This window comes from Neophocaena asiaeorientalis, unplaced genomic scaffold (genome assembly GCF_003031525.2).
Source record: "Neophocaena asiaeorientalis asiaeorientalis breed wild unplaced genomic scaffold, Neophocaena_asiaeorientalis_V1.1 scaffold601, whole genome shotgun sequence".
Taxonomy (NCBI): Eukaryota; Metazoa; Chordata; class Mammalia; order Artiodactyla; family Phocoenidae; genus Neophocaena; species Neophocaena asiaeorientalis.
This window is the reverse complement of record NW_020174793.1, coordinates 943413-950928: the sequence shown is the minus strand read 5'-3', so window position 1 is coordinate 950928 and position 7516 is coordinate 943413.

Below are 7516 nucleotides of genomic sequence, written 5' to 3'. Positions count from 1 at the left end.
TTAATGAACTATAATTTACATGCAGTAAAATGCACAACTCTTAATTGTATAGTTCAATGAATTTTTCTTATGTAGGCATTCATGTAACCACCACTCCAATTTAAAAAAAAAAAAATATATATATATAGAACATTTTCATCACTGCCTATGTACCTTCCCAATCAATCCTAACAGATCATTTTTGTCTGTTCTTGACCCTCGTACAAAAGAAATCACATACTATGTACGTTTTTGACTTCTTTCACTCAACAAAATGTTTTAACATTCTTTTATGATGTGGCATATGTCAACTGTTTATAGTGTATTCACACCATTATCCATTCTCCATTTCGGATTGTTTCCAGTTTGGGCTATTATTTTTTAAAAAAGCTTTCTATCTGCTCAAAATTCTTGGAAGTACACTTGGTATTGTCAGCCATTTAAATTTTAGTCCTTTGGGAGAATGTGTGGTGGTATATTACAGTTTTAATTTACATTTCCCTGATGATGAATTATGCTGATCACCTTTTTACACATTTACCAGCTTTGGAGATATTTTATTTTGCTTGTGTTTAAAAAATAGGGTTGTCTTTATTTTTCCTTATATAGTCTTGATACAAGATCTTGTCAGATTTATGAATTATGAATATCTACTCCCAGCCTATGTCTTGCCTTTTCACTTTCTTTCTTTTTTTTTTTTAAATTAATTAATTTATTTATGGCTGCATTGTGTCTTCGTTGCTGTGCATGGGCTTTCTCTAGTTGCGGCAAGTGGGGGCTGCTCTTCAAGGCAGTGTGTAGGCTTCTCATTCCAGTGGCTTCTCTTGTTGCTGAGCATGGGCTCTAGGCATGCAGGCTTCAGTAGTTGTGGCTCGCAGGCTCCAGAGTGCAGGCTCAGTAGTTATGGCTCACGGGCTTAGTTGCTCCGCGGCATGTGCAATCTTCCCAGACCAGGGCTTGAACACGTGTCCCCAGCATTGGCAGGCGGATTCTTAACCACTGTGCCACCAGGGAAGTCCGCCTTTTCACTTTCTTAATGATGTTTTTTGATTAGCAGATTTTTAATTTTGATAGTGTCTAATTTATTATTTTCCTCTTATGCCTAGTGTTTTAGTTTTCTGTTTAGGAAATCTTTGTATACCCCAAGTCTTAAAGCTATTATCTTGTTTTCCTCAAGGAATTCTACAGCTTGTTTTCACATTAAAGTTTATGTCCCATCTAAAATAAATTTTTATATATGGCATAAGTTAGAGGGTAAAGGGTCACTTTTTTCCGTATGAATTTACCATTTCTCCAGTACCATTAATTGACAAAACATTCATTTTGTTTTTCATTGCATAAAAATCTTTTTGAAATTGTCTGCATTCTTGTGCTCTATATTTCTGTTTACCTATCCTTGCATGGATACTATACCATCTTAACTAATGAATCTTTAAAATAATTTTATTCAAAAAATATGTATTAAGCACCTAGCATCTGTTATAAGCAACCAGTGTAAGCCACTGAGCCCCTATAGGAGCAGAGCAAACGAGACCTGGAGGACAAGACCTATAACCTATGATCAGCATGAGGACACTCCTACCACCTGTATTCATTACACAAATATATATGAAGTGCCAAACCACGTTCCAGGTTTAAACTCAGTGAATATTGCAGTGAAAAATAAGGCAAGGACGCTGCCTTCTTGGGATAAGAGTGGCAGCATGTAACTACACATTCTATAAAGTAAATGAATAAATAACATTATTTCAGGTAATGATAAAGTTCTGTGCTCAAGCATGGTAGAGAGCAATTTTAGACAGGGTGATTCAGGATGGATGTACAATGCTGCACCAGCCTGTGCACTGCTCAACTCCAGTGCCATTGCACAGACCATGATGTGAATAATGTCCCCTTGAACTGTACTGTATAGCCCTGGCTGGTCAAGGAAGGGACTTTTTGATGAGATGACATTTGAGTGGAGTCCTGGATAACAAGAAGGTATCATCCGTGTGACCCTCTTGAGTAGAAGTGTTCAGGCAAAAAGAACAAAAGACGCAGGAGGGAAGATATATGGGAACATATGTATATGTATAACTGATTCACTTTGTTATAAAGCAGAAACTAACACACCATTGTAGAGCAATTATACCCCAATAAAGACGTTAAAAAAAAAAAAGAAAGAACAAAAAATTCCAAGACAGGTAGGAGTTTGGTGTGTTTGAGAACAGAAAGATGACCATGATAAGTGGAACACAGTAAAAGATGAAGACAGTGTTAGAAGAGAATACATGGTATGTAGGGGCCAGATCATGTGAGGCCTTGTTGATTATGGTACGGTGTTTGAGTTTTATTCTAAGTGACCTGAAAAGCTTTCAAAAGGCTTTAATTAGAAAAGTGATCTGATCTGATCCATGATTTGAAAACATTATTTTGGCTGTTCTGCAGAAGACTGGTAGAGAATTCTGCTTTGGCATATGGTAGATTATCAGACTAATCTTAAAGATAAGAACAACTAACAAAGGTGGATAAAATATATGTTTGAGGGCATAAGAACGCTAATAAAACAATCAACACTGAGTGGCCAAGGTATCAAAGACTAATGTAGCAAGGAGAGGTAAACCAAACCTTCATACTGATGGTCTTCTCTAGGTATTTTGCCAGTTCTCAGGTGGCAGCATAGAGATGAACAAGCATTGCTTAAGCTCTCAATGGTCTGACTGTGAATGGAAAAAAAATCAATGGAGTTCAGGGCTTGTCAAGGTGGGGAGTTGCTGCTGAACACTTTTGGCTTAGAGGAGACACATAAAGAACTATGTACCACAGGAGTAAGAGTACACTGGATATAATCTGAGCCCTCACGGAGCCAAAATTCTAGCCTCAAATCAGCTTAATCCCTGATTGAATTAAAGTGGTCTGCCATTAATGTAACAGACTGCTAGAAGAAAAAGTAAATCCTTTCTGGATGAATATACCATTACCAGAGCCTCAAATGTTCTCTTGATATTTTTACACAAAGAGGCTGTCATTCAATCAAAACCATACAGGCATTAAAAGATAAGAATGGACTGACATTCGAGAAAAACATAGATAATAAGAAAAACTCACGAGTTAAGTTACAGCTGTGCTTAAAGGAAATTTTATAGCCTTAAGTGCAACTTATCAGACAAGAAGAAACTCTTAGCATGCATGAACTAATTATTCATCTCATGAAGGTAGAAGGAAAACTATAGCATTCAAAGAAATTAGAAAGAAGAAAATGATAAAATAAGAATTGAATGAAATAGAAGACAAATGAACATCAATAAAGCCAAAAGTTTTTTCCTTTAAGAAGACTAGTAAAATTTATAAGCCCCTAAGGGACAAAAAAGAATGTTTTTATGACCTTGGGGATAGGCAAATATTTCTTAAAGATGACAGAAAAAGAATTAACTTTAAAAGAAATTTTGATATATTCTATTAAGCTAAATTTTAATAGCTTGAGCTCATCAAAAGACAATATTAAGAAAGTGAAGATACATATATAGTCAAGAGTGATCTTATTTGTGCAAGGGATGATCATCCCTCACCCAGCATCACTGAAGACCAACCCAGGAACACACAGATTCCCCACGTTAATCAGAGGCAAGAGAGAACACAGCGCTGAAGCATTACAATTTTGTTTAAACCAAAGAGAAGGGGCCAGCAAATAAGTCTGAGAAAGATTCATTACAGAAGGTATAGGACACCAAGGCTAGACCTTGTCTATTCTCACTCACTGGTCTCCTCCACTGAATGACCCAACTTGCTATCTGGCAATGACATGCCCAGTACTCCACACATACTTCTAATGCCATAACTTGCCCCATTCAGCACCCCAGGCTTGGATGTCCATGACCAATCAAGAAATAAGTTGAATTTGTGATGACTTATTTGGGCTTGATTTCTTTTTTTCTTTTTTTTTTTTTTCCTTTAACATCTTTATTGGAGTATAATTGCTTTACAATGGTGTGTTAGTTTCTGCTGTATAACAAAGTGAATCAACTATACATATACATATGTCCCCATATCCCCTCCCTCTTGTGTCTCCCTCCTACCCTCCCTATCCTACCCCTCCAGGTAGACACAAATGGGCTTGATTTCTGATTGTTCCTGCCCTGTCGACTTCTCCTTATTTACTCCAAATTTTATCATTGTACTGTGAACTTCTAGCATATCTCACTGCTTATGTAATCTAATCCTTCACTAAAAGTATTCCCAGACATTGAATATGAAATTAATGGGGCATGAGTATTTATTTTAGTGGCTTTATTTAAGACCTAAGATGCTGACACTGACTATCTATTAAGTACTGACTAAGCTGATACTAGCTTAGAAAGTTGATTTCTTTGAGGAAAAAATAGAATTAGCATTTTCTTTATTAATATCTAATATTAGGATAAGGTATGTGAGTTATGTACATATTCAAAATATTCTACTTTAATTTGTTTATTTTCCAAGAAGTATTTTCACAGCTCCTGTTGGTAAACATATAGTCAGGCGATTTTTAAAAATAATCCTTGTATTCATTCTGAAGCTTTTGAAGATCTATTTCAGTATAAGAATTTAGATTGTACAAGTTAGTTTTTGGCTCAAATTTGATTATGCCCATGATTTAAATGTGTTTCCAAATTTATAATAACACTTGAACTGTAATGACTCTATAGTGATGTATATTATAAGGTTTGTTTCAGAGGTGGGTGGCACTTAATCAGCATTACTGACATCTTTAACAACGACACAAATTTGTGTGCATTATTCGCCTCACTGCCCAGAACTCAGGGCTACCTGCCACCTAAAGATTAAGGCCGACTACTGAGTGAAATGATGAGTATTGTGGGCAGCTTCTAAAATGGCCTCCAATTATCCCCATCTCTTGGTATTCATGCCCTTGTGTGATCCCCTCCCCTTACGTTTGGGCAGGGCTTTGTGAATTGTTTCTAATGAATAGAATATAACAGAAGTGATGGTATATCAGTTCTGGGATTCGGTTACAAAAAGCCTCTGACTCTCATCTTGGGAATTCTTGTGTGCACTCTTGCTCTCTCTTGGATTGCTCGCTCTGGGGGAAGCTAGGTAACACTTGTGAGGACACTCAAGCAGACTGAGAGGTTCATGTGACAAGGAACTTGCCAACAGCTGATGAGGAACTGAGGCTTACCAACAACCCCATCAGTGATTCAGAGGTGAATCCTTCAGCTCCAGTCAAGTCCTGAAATGACTGTAACCCTGGTCAACAGCCTAACTATAACTTCATGATAGAACTTGAGCCAGAGACATCCAGTTAAGTCATACCAATATTTCTGCCAACAGAAACTATGAGATAACCTAATATCTGATGCTGAATGTTTTTTAATCAAAATTCCCAACAAAGAAAAAAACTATAGGCCTAGATGTTTCAAATGTATCAAACACCTAAGAAAGAGTATTAATATTATACAAATTATTTCAGACAACAGGATGAGGCCACATTGTTCAACTGGTTTTAGTGTGCTAGTACGACACTGATAACAAAACTTGCCAGATACATGACAACAGAAGAAAAGTACAGAACAATATCTACCATGAACAATGAATACGGATGCAAAAATCCTTAAAACATTATCAAATAAAACCCATTAATATTAAAAAAAAAAGCCATTGTGACTAAGTATGGTTATTCCCTAGGAATGCAAGTTGGCTTAACATAAAAATCTTAATAAATGTTATTAACCACATGAAACAATACAAAGGAGAATTACTTTGATGATCTTGTCAATAGATTCAGAAAAGGCATTTAACAAAATTCAGCACTATCCTCTCCTTGTTTTTATGATTTTATACTCTAGGTTTTCTTCATATCTGCTGAATACTTTTTCTTTATCTCTTTTATAGACTCCTCCCCTGTTATCTCTAAGTGTTGTTCACAGGTCTCCAGCCTAAGCCGTCTTCTCTATTCCACTACCTCTTTAGATAATAATTGTTTCTGTGGCTTTAATTTCCACTCATGTTTACAATTCTCACTCAACCCTCTCCTCTGTATTCCAAACTTATATACACAATTGCCTATTTGTATATTCTTTGGGAAATCTCACACTTAATATGTTCAAAGCTGAACTCATATCATACATGCTCCTACTTCCCTAGAAAATCAATTTCTCCTCTAGTCTCTTCCTTCACAAAAAATGTCACTATAATCTACACAACTGCTTGAGTCAATGGCTCTGGTATCCTGTTTGATTCCTCCTTCTTACTCACTACTCTCTCCTTCCAATTTGTCAAGTACCATAATTTATACCTCCACAATATAGTTCATATTTTCTGTTTCATCTTGTGTCTATTTTGAAAAGTTTGTTTTCCAAGAAATTCTTCTAATTCAATAAAGTATCCAATTTATTGTCAAAGTTATAGTGATTTATGCTAGTCCCTCCATTACCTTTTTAGGTCTGTGACATTGGTAGTTAAGTTGTTAATACCAGGAATTAAAGAGAAGATATATGTTTTTCTCTCTCTTTTCTTTCTTTCTTGATATAACTAAACTAGGTTTTTAAAATATATATTAATCCCTTCAAAGAATGGATATTAGGTTTTGCTAATTTTTGGTATGCATGTATCTGGTTTCTACTGATTGATTGGTTTTTTTTTTGTTTTTTTTTTTTTTTTTTTTTTTTTTTTTTTTTTTTTTTTTTGCGGTACGCAGGCCTCTTACTGTTGTGGCCTCTCCTGTTGCCGAGCACAGGCTCCGGACGCGCAAGGCTCAGCGGCCATGGCTCACGGGCCCAGCCGCTCTGCGGCATGTGGGATCTTCCCGGACCGGGGCCCGAACCCGTGTCCCCTGCATCGGCAGGCGGACTCTCAACCACTGCGCCACCAGGGAAGCCCCTGATTGATTGGTTTTTAATTTGCACATCTTTTGAAGCTTTTTAATTTGGAAGGTTAAAAAAGCAAGTTTAAAATTACTGATATAAGCATTTAAAGTTATAAAATTCACTCTATGCAATTTTAGCTGCATCTAACAATTTTTATATATTGCTTTTATTATCTTTAAGTTGGAATACTTTTAATTTCTCCTAGTGTTTTTTTTTCTTTGATCCATAGGATATTTTAAAATTTATTGCTAATTTCTCCATAATTGACCTTTTCCATAATTTAATTTTTATTGATTTCTAATTTAATTTTACTTTTCTCAAAGAACATCCTCTGTAAGATTCAATCAATTTTAGCTAATTGAGAACCTTTTTATGGTCCAACATATAATCTATCCTGATGTACATTTTATGTGTACCTGAAAGGATGTGTATTGTTCAGTTATTCTATAACTATCGGTTGGTCTAAAAATGTCAGTTGGTCAAGATGGTTATGTTGTTAAATACATTCTACATTCTTACTGTTCTATTAACCAGTTCTCCTATTAATTAGAGGGGGGTGGTACAATACCCCACTTTGATTTTGGATTTGTCTATACCCCCTTTTAGTTCTGTCAGTTTTGCTTCATGTATTTTGAAACTCTTCTTTTTATATGTGTGTCTGTGTGTGTTTATGTATATGATATCTGCCTGTT